A 14,413-nucleotide genomic window follows, 5' to 3' on the forward strand; every position below is an offset into this window, starting at 1 on the left:
CCATCGCAGCTTGCTGAAAAAATATATGGGGACTTTAGACAAAATGGACCCATAGAGTTATTGTTTGATTTGTTTCAGGACTATGGTGAAAGAAGAACCGAAGAGGAGGACGAAGAAAACGGGGGCGCCATGTCATGCAGCCAGATCCCAGGGCTGAATTTCCAAGCCCTGAATCTGACTTCATAACATAAACATGCGAGCACCTGGCGGGAGAAGATAAAATGAGCCTGGGAACTCAGGGGTGAAAGTATAAACAATTATAATTGCTGTAGTGTGGGGGGGATAGAAACCTTGGTGGAAATGTGATCCAGAAGGTGGGGTTTGATGATGATATTTGCGTGTGATATTACGTTGCATCAGAAGTGATAAAATTAGATGTATGTAAACATTAGGTCATTCTCGACTTTTCCAAAGTCATGTATTCTTCAATAAAGATTGTGTTTGAGAGCAGCTGTCTTTGATCTGCGTTCAGACTGGTCCTTTGAAGTAAGCCTGACACTAAGTTTTAGCAATTACAGTAGTATCAAGTTGAATTCATTCTACTTTACAGTACAAAACAATCTTAAGTATATTATTTTCAAACTTTATTTTCACCATGTTCAGTTGTTAATTCAGGATTTGCTAAAGATCACTAGGTAAAGGTAAAGGTTTTCTAGTCATGTCCGACTCTGGGGGTTGGTGCTCATCCCCATTTCTAAGCTGAAGAGCTTGCTCCTTAGATACCTCCAAGGTCATGTGGCCAGCATGGCTGCATGAAGTGCCATTACCTTCCCACTGAAGTGGTTCCTATTGATCTATCACATTTACATGTTTTTGAACTGCTAGGTTGGCAGAATCTGGGGCTAAAAGAGGGAGCTCACCCCGCTCTCTGGATTCGAACCACCGATCTTTTGATTGGCAAGTTCAGCAGCTCAGCGGTTTAACCCACTGCACCATTGGGGGCTCCAAATATCACTATGTACTGTAATTTACATATTGAGTATTGACATAATTCCTGTCTATGAAATTTATCTAATGCATCTGAAGAAATACCTGGATCATATGTATAAAGCTTTGCATAGCATAAAAACCAAGGCTGCTATCCTGGAAACATGTTCAAAACAGTATACTGGAGTTTATCACTTTTTCCTCTCCACATCTGAAGTTCCCTTTGCTTTATTTATTTATTTACAACATTTCTACCCGAGGGGACTCAAAGCGGTTTACAAAACCGGCAAAAATCAAAGCTGATAATACAAACCACAGTAATAAAATAAAACATAAACATTTAAACACCTAACTATAATCAAATAAAAACAGTATACAAGATTAAAAGGTGGCTCGACGTAATTGAGAAGTTTGGGGAGATAGCAGGTATAAAGATAAACAGGGGTAAAACCAAAATTCTGACGAAAAACATCTCACAATCACATAAAGAGGAGCTACAACAGAAAACAGGAATTGAGATAGTAAAAAAAGTCAAATATTTAGGGATTGAACTAACAGCAAGTAATGTTCAATTACAAAAAAATAATTATAGCAAAAAATGGAAGGAACTGAAAAAGAAAATGGCAAGATGGGATGCTCTACATCTTTCTCTATTAGGAAAAATAGCTGTTATAAAAATGAAGATTCTAGCGGAAATGCTATTCCTATTTAGGAACCTACCCATTCTAAATAACAAACTTTTTTTGAAGGAATGGCAGAGAGAGATTAATAAATTCATCTGGGGAAGAAAGCGAGCGAGGATAAAGTTTCAATATATGAGAGATGACATCCGGAGAGGAGGGTTGGGCGTTCCCGACATTCAGCTGTATTACGACGCTGCTGCATTGGAATGGGTAAAAGAGTGGGCTAACTTACGGAAGGCTAGGATATTGGCACTAGAAGGTCAGGACTTAAACAAAGGATGGCATGCATACTTATGGAAAAGAAAAGGCCACAAAGAGAGAAATTTTAACAACCATTATCTGAGGAAAGCATTATTAGCAACATGGGAGAAATATAAACACAGATTTTATAGGAAAACACCATTATGGCTCTCTCCCTTAGAGTCAGAACATATGAGAGAGATCCCTAGGGAAAGATGGCTAACCTACAAACAAATGGTGAAAATAGACAATCAGGGATCAGTGTTAAAATCATACGAGGAGATCAAACAAATAGAACCATCTATAACCTGGCTAAACTTTTGGCAGATCAGGGAAGGTTTTAAAATAGATAGTCAAATAGGATTTGAAAGGAACGAAACAGTATGGGACAAGATTTTAAATCTTGAAAAGAAAGTAATTAAAATTCTATATCAACAGTTGCTGATATGGGAAACAGAAGAGGTTCATGTAAAAGAAAACATGATTACATGGGCAAAAGAGTTCGGACATACTATAAGGTTTGAGGAATGGGAAAGATGCTGGCAAAAGAGACTAAAATACACATATTCAATATCGTTAAAGGAAAGCTGGTATAAAATTTACTTTAGGTGGTACATTACACCGGTAAAACTGACAAAAATTAACAAGGGCAAGAGTGGGGAGGAGTGTTGGAAATGTAAGAAAGAGAAGGGAGATTTATTCCATATGTGGTGGGGGTGCAAGAAGATAAAAAGGTTCTGGAGAACAATACAGAAAGAAATGGAGATTATATTACAAACAAAACTTGCACTAAAACCGGAATATTTTCTACTAGGGTTAACAGACTTTTTCATGGACGCAAATAATGAAAAACTGTTTATATTCATGATAAGCGCCGCCAGAATCATAATTGCAAAATTCTGGAAAACAATGGAAGTACCCTTGCTAGAACAATGGTTGCTGAAATTAATGGATATACGAAATATGGACACATTAACGCAGATAATCTCAAAAAGAATGGATGCAAAAACAGACTGGGATAAAGTAAACAGATATTTCAAGGAAAAAAGAGACTTGGAAATATAGAGGAAAATATTGTGTAAGAGCAGTTACTCTTGGGTTCGAAGATTATCGTTCGGGAAAGAAAGGGGAAAAGTAAGAAGTAACCGCAGAGCAGGGGAACTGGAAGACCACATGCAGGGGAGGGAGGGTCGCGGGGTAGTGGTAACTGTTGTTGAGGTTGTTTATTTTAGGTTTTTGGCATTTTGTTTGTTTGTTTGTTTGTTTTTGTTTTCTTTTGCTTGTTTTTGAGTGTGTGAGTGTGTGTATTCACATGCGGCTCTCTTCTTTTTATTGTATCACTATAATTATAAATAAAAGATTAAAAAAAAAACAGTATACAAAATTTAAAACATAATATTGCTTAAGTCCGTTAATCCAATAACTTTGTTATCCTTAATCCAGACCATGTCGAGCCATAAAGTTTACTCATTAAACACTTGCACACATAGCCAAGTCTTTAGTTTTTTTCCTAAAACCCAGGAGGGATGGAGCCTGCTGGATATCGCTAGGGACGGTTTTCCACAACCGAGGGGCCACCACTGAGAAGGCCCTGTCTCTCGTCCCCACCAGCCATGCTTGCGAGGCAGGTGGGACTGAGAGAAGGGTCTCCCCAGATGATCTTAAAATCCTTGTTGGCTCATAGGAGGAGATAAGTTCTGACAGGTAAGTTGGCCCAGAACCCAGAATTGTCAAGGGAGAAAATCCCACAATATCTGCTTTAAAGAGCAGACCGGAAGATGGCATTGAGGTGGCATGCTGTCAAAAGGAGAAAACTCAAAATCTCAACAGGGAGGCAGCACTACATATTCCTAGCAACAAAGTTTCATTGAAAACAAAAGACTGGTGGAAAAACAGCAAATTAACTCACTTGGGGAAGGGTAAACCCTTTAGGAGACATTCCCCAAATGGAATTTTCCACTTAAATTAATGGTAATTGTTGGAAATGTGAGCATGATGTGGGATCACTCATGTTTGTTTTAGCTCAAGTGCCCCACTAGCTCTTTAGTCCTGTAAAAATAATAATGCCAGGGTCAGTCAGTCATCCATATATATTCATCTTTAACTGAAATTTATATTAAGTCAAGAATCTGTAGGTCTTCCACTTTTAATACTTTTACTTACTATTACTGCTGGTAAGCATGTATTTTTTATAATTACTGATTGACTATTCTACCATTCTGCATTTCTGCAAAATTCCAAACTAAATGTGAGTTTACAGGAAATATAAAAAAAGAAAAATTTGCCTCACTTAACAGTACATAATTACAGTTACAGTGAAATAAAAGAAGAAAAAAGGATCTGCACTGATTTGATTCTCTCATATAGACACTAAAGCTTCATGTGGCTAACCCCAACCTGTAGACAAATATCTTTATGCTTTATGCTGGAACTATCCTGCCAATGTTTATTTTATCAATTGTCACAGGGTCCAAAAGAAGCTGGGTATGGATTATTATGTCCAATCTTGCAAATATTCCATATATGTATTTTCCATTGAAAGACATGCTCATAGATTGCTCAGGCTGAGGCTTCAACCATTGCCTTCCTTATTTTTGATTTTACATATACAAGTTAGAAGTGCCACTCTGGATTCTGTGCTTTGAGAATACAATTGTAACAGAATAAGACTTGCTGTGTATATATTCCTAATAATTCTGGAACTGCACATGTATATAGTAAAGGTATTTTCCATGATTTTTAGATATCGTTGAACAAGGGGATTGTAAACTGCTTTCTAGACATTGTTGGATTACAACTCCCTCTAGTTATTCTGGTTGAGGCTGACAAAGAGTTTTGAGACCAACACCATCTGAAGCATCTGCTTCTTCTTCTAATTAAACAACTGCCATCAAATGCTCTTGGACCACATGGACACCATTCATTTCATATATAAATAAAATTTCAAAAAAATAAGAGGCAATGTACTAAAAAGCATAAAAGGGATGGCACCACCCAAGGTTTTTTTTAGTTTTTTTTTACTGCTTTATTGCTGCTGTCAGGTTAGTAGCAGCAGGAAGAACTCTTCAATATACCACTATTATTTTTCCCCAATATGGTAGCCAAGGAACAAGTAATTATCAGGAAGTTACTGTTGTCAGTAATTCTCCCATCTCACCTTTTACTCTGGCCTACTGAAAAATTACTGAAATGCTCCTCTGGGCTCCCATCAATATGGCAGAAAAATAAAGCTAGGGTTCAGTCTTAGTTGGGTTTTTATAGTTTATAATCAAAGCTGATTATTTATTTTATTTATTATTTATTTACAGTATTTATATTCCACCCTTCTCACTCCGAAGGGGATTCAGGGCAGATCACAATGTACACATACATGGCAAACATTCAATGCCATATGAACATAGAGACATAGACAGAGACAGGGATGCAGATGCACTTTAACATTCTCCAGCTTCCATCATACTGAGGGTATGCTCGATTCTGGCCACAGGGGGAGCAGCTGCTTCATCACCCACTGTGACACTGAGTCCTTGATGGAAACTTCCTCATTCTAAACGCTGCTGGATGATTTTTATGGTGTTGTAAATTAGTTAAATTAGCCTCCCCGCATAAGCGGTACCTAAGTTTCCTACTTGATAGATGCAACTAACTTTCGGATTGCTTAGGTCAACAACAAGCAGAGCTATTTTTTAATGGTTGGGTGCTCATTCCGACACGGGTTGGCTCATGATCTCTTGGTCATAGTGCCACAGCTGTGCCACAGTATAAGGAATATGCCAGTTCTAATGTATTTTAACTTATTTCTCTAATCTTGAATTATTTGTCACAAAAATTGTGGTTTTTTTAATTTTAAAAAGTTAATGCAAAAACCCATATGTACATATATGGGCTTTCCAAACCATGTATCACAAGATATTAGTGTGTCACCTGTAATGTCTAGGTGTGTCGCACAAATGTAACAAAAAACTTCTAAGCCTATGTGAAATAAGCAATAAATCATATATTTTAAATGTATAAAGGTTTTCATGAGATACATTTTGTTCCCATACACTTCATTATTACAGTATATGTATGTGCCTGTATCTCTTATAAGAAGTTGGTTTAATCTTTGGTTTGCCAATAAAACTGAATTAATGGGTTGCAAAACGAGGCTTACCTAAAAAGTGTGTCACCGACATGAAGTGTTTGGAAAGCTCTGTTCTAACACATGCATTTTTATATATAATTTTGTTTAATATCCATTTTTGTGAATTAATGTGATGCATTTTAACAGTATTTCCCGACTTGATGCATTTGTGTTTTACACCATTTCTTCTAACATGCAATGTTGTGTGCATTTTTTAGAACTCCACTCTAAAATTCATAATGTTTAAAAGTCTTCATCCATGTATTGGTTTAAAAATGCAAAATTGGGCTAAACAAATCTCTGCCTGCTCTCTAGGGTTGGAATATCAGTCAACTGACCAGTCAGATACTGTCAATTCATCAGTCATTTCACTACTTGTTATTTGACTATACTTGAATATTACACAGTACAATGCAGGTGACAGGCTGCTTTTTCAAAAGGCATTATGATGCTATCTACCAGCAAGGGAAAGAATGGAGGGCAACCTGCTCTCAAGGCCTGCAGTGGATCGAAGCAATGAAAGCAGTGCAGACACACTTTCCCCTCTATCTGTAACTGCAATTACTCCTAATAGGAACACAAGAAACTCAGTAGCAAAGAACCAAATAAGGTCCTCAGTGATAAAGATAGAGTATTAAATACCAAATGAGAATCAGTTTTGTGGATTTTAACTGTTAATGTTTAATACCATTGATGTTTAGTTCTGTTTTAATGCTTGTATATTTATGGATTATAAATTATATAGAAATACTTTTAATGTCAGCAGATTTGAGTCTCCTTTGTGGAAAGAAAAAGCAGGGTATAAGTAAGTATAACAATAATAATCATAATCATTCCTGTCATGCAATTTCCAATCTCTTTATATGATCTTGAACACTCACAGGAAGAAAAGCAACTCATAGAAAGTACTGCTGGAGAAGAGATCTGATGAAACTGTGGACCACTAAAACACAAGTAAATAGCAATGTAGAACAAATCAAACCCAAACTCTCACAAGATGAAGTCGTCACACTTTGGACATATCACGAGATGACATGGGTTATTGGAAAAGACAAGAACAGTAAAGTGGAAGGCAATAGGAGAGGAGGGAGATCATATTACATAGGAAGTGATTCTGTCAAGACCTGAGCAAAGCATTAATGACCAGGACTCCTGGAAGACTCTCATTACTAGGACAAGCATGTGTCATACTTGACTTGATAGTAAACAAAAATATATCAGACACAAGGGCTACATAGTTTCAGAGGAGAGCCAGAAAGATGTAGTTTCAAAGTTTTACTGAGACATAAATCTCATTAGGGAAGAGCCAACCACCATTTATGGACTTTCAGACTAATCGGAACCAGAGTGATTATCATAAAGACTTTTGCCACCCTATGCTCCCTGCAGAATGAGCAAAAATAAAAAATAAACAAAAAATAAATGATTTTGTCTTTTACATGTGCAGTTAGTGTTTCATAATAGCAACTATGCAATTTGTTTTTGAATCAAATTATCAAACCTATTGACAGGGCCGGTTGTTACTAGGCGGCCGCTGACGCGGCCGCCTCGGGCGCTGGCTGCTAGGGGCGCTGTCGAGGCGTCGACAGCGACCCGTAGCGCCACCGACGCCTCCGGTGTTGGCGCGGGCCCGCGGGGCTTCAATCCCCGCGCCCACGCCAAACCGCGACAAGCACCTAGGCCATTTTGCCCTTAGTAACAAACTAAGGGCAAAAATGGCCTATCTGTGCTGTGCGCATGCGCACAGCCAGATAAGCCATTTTTGCCTTTAGTTTGTTACTAAGGGCAAAATGGCCTAGGTGTGCTGTGCGCACGCGCACAGCACAGCTAGGCCATTCGGGCCTTACTTCCTGGTCGCGGCCGCCGATCGCCCGGGCGATCGGCGGCCGCGACCAGGGGGCGGAGCCAACTCTGGCCCCGCCCCCCGCACTATCCGCCCTGGCCCCGCCTCCCACACAGCGTGGGAGGCGGGGCCAGGGCACGCTGGGCGGGGCCAGGGCGTGGGAGGCGGGGCCGGTGGCGGGGGCGCTTTTTAGCACCCCCGCTTAACATTTAAAAATATCTCCGGCCGGCCCTGCCTATTGATGACTATTTTCTTTGTAATTCTCATAGCAGGAATATTATACCACAGTCTGACAATATATGACCAATATTTGAGCAGTCAATTAATCAAAACTTAAACAACTGAGCAAAAACCCAACTCTATTTTGAAATATAAAATATAATTCTAGTTATTGAAAATGATATTCTCCACTAAATAGTTTTAGATTTTGAATTGGATAATTTTGATTTACAAATATATATCCTACCTCACCCCTCCCCCTCCAAAAAAAACAAACAAGTTATATCAATGCACCCAGCAAAATAAATATTCTTTGCTTTTCTCTTTTGTGGTGTGAATATATTACATTTTTGTATTAGTAGACATTCAGATTGTCAACAATACAAATTAACAGCATTTTTTAAGTAAAAGTAATATTTTGAAGCCAAGATGGCAGTCTTTTGATTAAACAACAGGCACAAATAACGTATTATGTAGATATAACATGAACCGTGGTACCTAAATCAAAGATACACATGGCAATGCCATAAACAAGAGTTCACGGATTAAATCAAAATAACAAAGCTAATATTGAATCTGCAGTTTAATAAACTATCTTTCTTTTATTACTATGAAGTAACACATTTTCAAGAGCATTGCTAATCGTGAGCACTTGTCTATCTTGTTATGATTTTATAATATATCGTACATCACCACAGCACAGTGGACTTAACTACTGAAAAGGTGAAATGCAATCCTCACTCAAACGATTTCAATGTGGGATGTGTAAAATAAAATTCTGCTAGATACATGTGAGAAATGCATTAAGGTACAAAGTGACGGAATAAAGATAACTCTCTGAAATAAAAATAAAGTCAAGCATAATAAAAAAAATCACAATGATCAGACGAAAAGCTAATTACATTTAGAATTGAAGATCATTTATACCAGCCTTGCAATTTAATGTAATTCTATCTAGAACTATGGGATTTAACTGTGGGGAACAGATTTGGAATAGTACTGCATTGAAGTGATATAAAACTGCAGTCATTCTAATATATTGGGCAGGGGATGTCCATTCAATCGATCATTAATTCAAGATGTTTTTTCTACACAAAAATTAAACACTGCAAAGGGAAAATGTGCTGCCAAAAGTGGCCCAGACAAAGCAAATGCGACGATCATTATCTGTCACACCAAAAAAATGTTAACTACTGCCTTTTAAAGCAAGTTTGGAAAACTATTTCTTGATTTCTTCTGAAATAGGCAAAATTGTCCAAGATAACTATATAGTAGGTCATGGATTCAAGGGAAGATTATTTTCTTTCAAACGACAAATATAATTGCATTTATTCTAACCTAGGTTAATAACGGTATGTTCACATATGATGTAAAAACGTCCTAATGGAATTTTGGTGAGGTCTTTTTTGAACTCAAAGCACTCTTTGTCTGCTCCATTTGCTTCAAACAGACCATAGACATGTGCTTAAAGGGTTAAAATGAAGGAATGTGACAGTTCTCCATGTGCAGTCTATAGACCTGGCTGTTCCATTTTCCCTGTTGGGGCTCCAAACTATGCAAAAACAATGCAGCACACAAATGACTATTCAGACACTGAAGGTTTTGTTAACTCCAAGAATGGAAGGAGCCCAAAAGTTGTGAAAGTAAAAAATGGCAATGACTATAATATGTATTCTTAGGGGATACAATCATGAATAGGCCTTTGCTTATTTTACCGCATACAGAGAATAACTGAAAAAATAATTATTTATATTTACTTTGCAATCACCTGATCAAAAGAATTAATTTCCTGCATTTGAGTGAGCTATTTACACACCAAACCAAACCCGAGCTCTGGTCATGACAATACTTTAAACGCATAAGTGCTAGAGGACTAAAATTAGAGTCTTTGACTTGTACAGGAGCCCTGAAGATCCAAAAGGCAGCATTGTATCCAAAGATTGAATGGTGCATTGTAGTTACCGGCAAAAGAACATTTCAGAAACATCATTCATACGCATAGATTAATCAGTGAAATAATAACTCCTAAAAGTGAATGAGAGGTGAATGCTGGCTGCTAAACAAAACATCTGAAATTAATTAAACTAGATAATAAAAAGGATGAATAAAACTGGAGTGACAAAAGGGTACAAAATAATCTTTCAAAGCCAACTGAATGACCAAAAAATGTGAAAATTCCCCTGGGCCAGAAGGCAGAGATCAAATGGTCAGAGCTGCAACAAGTCAATGTAAATATCCACAAAATGTTCAAATGTGCTCATTATTTAGATTATTATATGATCTTTAAAGCATTCGTTTGGAAAAGCGCATACGGTGAAATATAAATGTAAGGGCAGAGAGCTGGGGAGGGAGAGCTGGGGGAATTAATGAGAAAAACCAGGTAGTCACATCAAAAGTGCGGCATGTTCTTTACCACTTCACATGTGGCATAATGAATGTGTAAACTGTGTATTTTTCACAGCTGTCTTGGATAGGACCCAAACATGTGTGCTGTGCCTTTCCTTATAACTAAGTTAAGATAGATTTTGAAAAAGAAAAGCTTGCCGCAGGTAACTTTGAGAAAGTTTGCTAACAAGAGGTATCACCAAGAGCCAAGGGGGTTGTAGGAGGTGTGATTATTAGACAAGTCGCTATCCATGCTTTCCATGTCCTACAGAAGCTACAAGGCAAGTTACCAAATTATACACAAAAAGCTAACAAGAGCTTCTAGAATCCAGTGCCCCAACCCTTTAAAAAAAAATAATTTCTTGAGCCATGTTATGAGGTGTCACTATAACTTGGACATCCTGTTCTTTTGCTCTCCTGTCTCAGCATTTAGCTCTTTCCCAATACCTTGAGTAAGTGGTTCCCTTTATACAAACAGGCAGGCATGCCTACTGATTTATCCAAATAGAGGCGGTTTAGAAGCCAAAACACCACTGTTAAGTGCAGGGAGGCAAAATCCTAGGACCTCAGTTTAATACCTCAAAATGTTGTGATATTTGAAGCAAAAATAGTATCATTCCTCTGAGGTCAAGCAGGGTGTCCTATCTCTGCCTCAATCTCTTCCCTGTAATGAAGGCATTCCCATCCCAGACTGACTCCCTGGACTAACTGAGGCTGGATCTACACTATCCTATAATCCAGGATCTGATCTCAGAATATCTGCTTATCCCAGACTATCTGGCAGTGTAGACTCATATAATCTAGTTCAAAGAAGATAATCTAGGATCAGATCCTGGAGTATAGGGCAGTGTAGATCCAGCCTGAAATACCGAATTTGGTACAAGAAGTTTTGTAGACCATTTCCACAGATACCTGGACTTAAATCGGGGACTTCCCCAGATGCCTATAGAGTCAGAGGCTGATGCTACCAACTTCACTCTCTCAGCCAGGGTGAGGCTGGGTCTACACCAGATGATTAAATCATTATCTGCTTTGAAGGGAAATTATATGGGTTTACACTGCTATATAATCCAGTTCAAAGCAGATAATCTTGATTTTATATGGCAGTGTAGATCCAGCCTGAGTCTCCTTGTGGTGAGAAAAAGCGGGGGTATAAATAAACATCATCATCATCATCATCATTATAGGGTTGCTGTGAGTTTTCTGGGCTGTATGGCCATGTTCCAGAAGCATTCTCTCCTGACGTTTCACCTGCATCTATGGCAGGCATCCTCAGAGGTTGTGAGGTCTGTTGCAAACCAGGCAAGTGGGGTTTATATATCTGTCCGGGGTGTCTTTCCAGTTTAAATCCAGTTTCTGCCCCCTGCAGTATTCTGGGGTTTGTAGTTTGGTGAGGCCCAGGACCTGTCTGGCTGAGCTGTTTAAAGCCCCCTCCCTAAAGTGGATATGAAGTAGATTTAAAGTGGATCCAAGCATTTAATGGCCTTGCAGCTTCAAGGACTGGCTGCTTACCTGGGGGAATCCTTGTTAGGCCCTGATTGATTCATGCTTGGAATTCCTCTGTGTTCTGAGCGATGCTCTTTATTTACTGTCCTGATTTTTTATTTTTAAAAAAATACTGATAGCCAGTATTAAATAATAATATACTGCCAAATAACTGCAGTATGGACCACATGCAGCAGTTCAATGTAGTTGAAAGTGACCTGTATGGTTCAATACACCGGTTCAGGCTGGCAGACAGTCCCGAAGCAGGCTAAGGTGAAGACCCCTTTGCACGCCGTTATCCCTGACTGTGTTAGTCAGGGATAGCGGCGTGCAAAGGGCCATGCCTTGGAATGACCGGCGAAGCCTGTGCAGAAGCCTTTGGGTCTCCCCATCCCTCCAGCCCTGGCGGCGCGGAGCCGAGCCGAGCGCGACTTACCTGGCTGGCTGCGCCCGAGTGGCGGGTCCCCGTCGGCCCCGTCCCGTCCCGTCCCGGCCAGGCTGCCCCAGAGCTCGTCCCGAGACCAGGCAGTGGAGGGGGCGGCTCAGGCCTGCGGGCGCTGCTTCCCACCGCCGCCTCCTCCTCCTCCTCCTCCTCCTCGTCGTCCCCTTACCCGGGCGACTCCTTCCTCTCTTCCCCTCCGCAGAGGAGGCCAGGAGAAGGCGGCACGCTCCCGGCGCGAGGAGGAGGAGGAGGAGGAAGGGGGGCGACGTGCTGCCTCTTCGCGCCGCCTGCGGGAGCGTTCAAACCCACGGACTTGGTGTGTGGAGCTCTTTCGGGCCCCGTCTTTCCAGGATCCCGCCACCTTGGCAGTCTTTTTTTCTTTGAATGACTAACTTTATAAACACAAACCAAATGTGAGGGATATCCTCAAAACACACCCGACCCACCGGTGTATTTTAAAAACCGCTATATAAAGAAAGATACAAAAACGATAGGCACCCGGAGAGACAAGAGAAGAATGAAGACACCCAGGGCTGTAGCCAAGGGTTCAAACCCTCCCCGCCCCCCTGAAATTTTTCTGGTTTACTCATGAATTTTAACTGGTTAACCAAATACCCATGAGTGTCCACTGAAGTTTATTATGGAGCCTGATTTCTAAATTATTTTGAGTTATGGAACTACTCTTCATGATTCGCTAAAGAAAAGTTTCAGCCCCCCCCCCCCCTCTTTTTTTCTGGCTGTGGTCCTGAAGAGACCCAACTTGCCCACAGTGCACGGAATTGGGGAGGGAGGGAGGGAGCGGAATCAGAAGAACCCTTCCCAGACTCATCACACTAGAGTTTGGATCCACTTTAGATCCACTTCAGGGAGGGACCTTTACACAACTCAGCCAGACAGGTCCTGGGCCTCACCAAACTACAAACCCCAGAATTCTGCAGGAGACAGAAAGTGGATAAGTGGGATGAGGCTCAAGTGGGATGAGGTTGTCGTGAAATAAGGGAACGGTCTTGTTTCTTCAAAGCTGAAGGGACAGCAAAGGAGCCGAAGGAGAGGGTCCTATAATTCAGCTCCGCAAGAGGTTTGATTTGCCAGCAAACAGCGCCAGGGGCCTGGCTGTCGGAGACCCGATCCGACAGTTTAGACATCCCGCCTCGGGAGCCTATGGGAGAGGCACCCAGTTGACTTTTGCAGCCGGACTGCTAGACTCGGAGCAGTCCTGGGGCAAGGCAAAGCAGGAAACAACGAAGCCTGAATCTGTCAGATTTTGAGCCCTTGAGGATTGGGAAGCGAAAGAGGAGGAGGAGGAAGAGGAGGAGGAGGGGATGCCTTACCGTGGAGCCTCTTCTCCCCGCTCGGCTGCCATGGTGTTTTCCTTGGCGGGACAGTGGGGTCCAGCAGCCTCCCACGCCCCTGGCTCTCCTGCCCGCTTGGACTGCGCGTCTGCGAAGGCACCGCTCCTTCCTTCCTTCCTTCCTTCCTTCCTTCCTTCCTCCCTTCCTCCCTTCCTCCCTTCCTCCCTTCCTCCCTTCCTTCCTTCCTTCCTTCCTTCCTTCCTTCCCGGCGTCCCAACTGACAGGGAGACGGGGCCAAGCGAGCACGCAAAGCTGAATCCCTTGAATGGAAACCCGGGCGGCCGAGAGTGCCGTGGGCTTTGCTTTCTCTCCCCCTCCCCTCCCTTCCCTTCCCTTAAAATCAGAGTTACATAATGTATTAATTGGTTGCTATTAACGCGCTTTTATTGAGCGTAGCGCACAGAAGTCTGATTGTGAGCGAGGAGTGTTTTCAATGAAAGTGGAGTTATTTTAGCTGCAGACGTGTTTACATTTCTGTGGTTGAGTCTATAACTTTCTCTTTTTCTTGCCTCAGAATTCAGCTCCGTGAAGCAAAGCCCTTCGCTCCCAGACATTCCAAAAAGTCTGCCAAAATAAGAGGGGAAAAAGAGAGGGTTTAGAAAAAAAAAGGCATGCGCATATAGAGACCCCCAAGTCTGGGTCAAGCGAAGGACTGGATCGCCCTCCCCACTTTCTCCAGTTCAAAAGACTCCAGAGCTCTATTTCCTGTTTCTA

General features: G+C 41.0%; 1 protein-coding gene across 9 annotated transcripts in view; it reads right to left on the reverse strand.

The window, feature by feature from the left end:
- Positions 1-13,833, reverse strand: part of erg (ETS transcription factor ERG) — a 149,251-nt gene extending 135,418 nt beyond the window's left edge. For 4 of the 9 annotated variants that reach the window (XM_062975099.1, XM_062975096.1, XM_062975094.1 and 1 more), the window contains exon 1: positions 13,679-13,832. The gene's annotated coding sequence lies outside the window, so the exon portion shown is untranslated. Of the gene's footprint in view, positions 1-12,341; positions 12,728-13,678 lie in introns of those variants that run through there. The other 5 variants (XM_062975098.1, XM_062975093.1, XM_062975097.1 and 2 more) reach the window with 3 other exon arrangements.
- Positions 13,834-14,413: the final 580 nt, after the last annotated feature.

Source organism: Anolis carolinensis, chromosome 3 (assembly GCF_035594765.1).
Source record: "Anolis carolinensis isolate JA03-04 chromosome 3, rAnoCar3.1.pri, whole genome shotgun sequence".
NCBI classification, from domain to species: domain Eukaryota; kingdom Metazoa; phylum Chordata; class Lepidosauria; order Squamata; family Dactyloidae; genus Anolis; species Anolis carolinensis.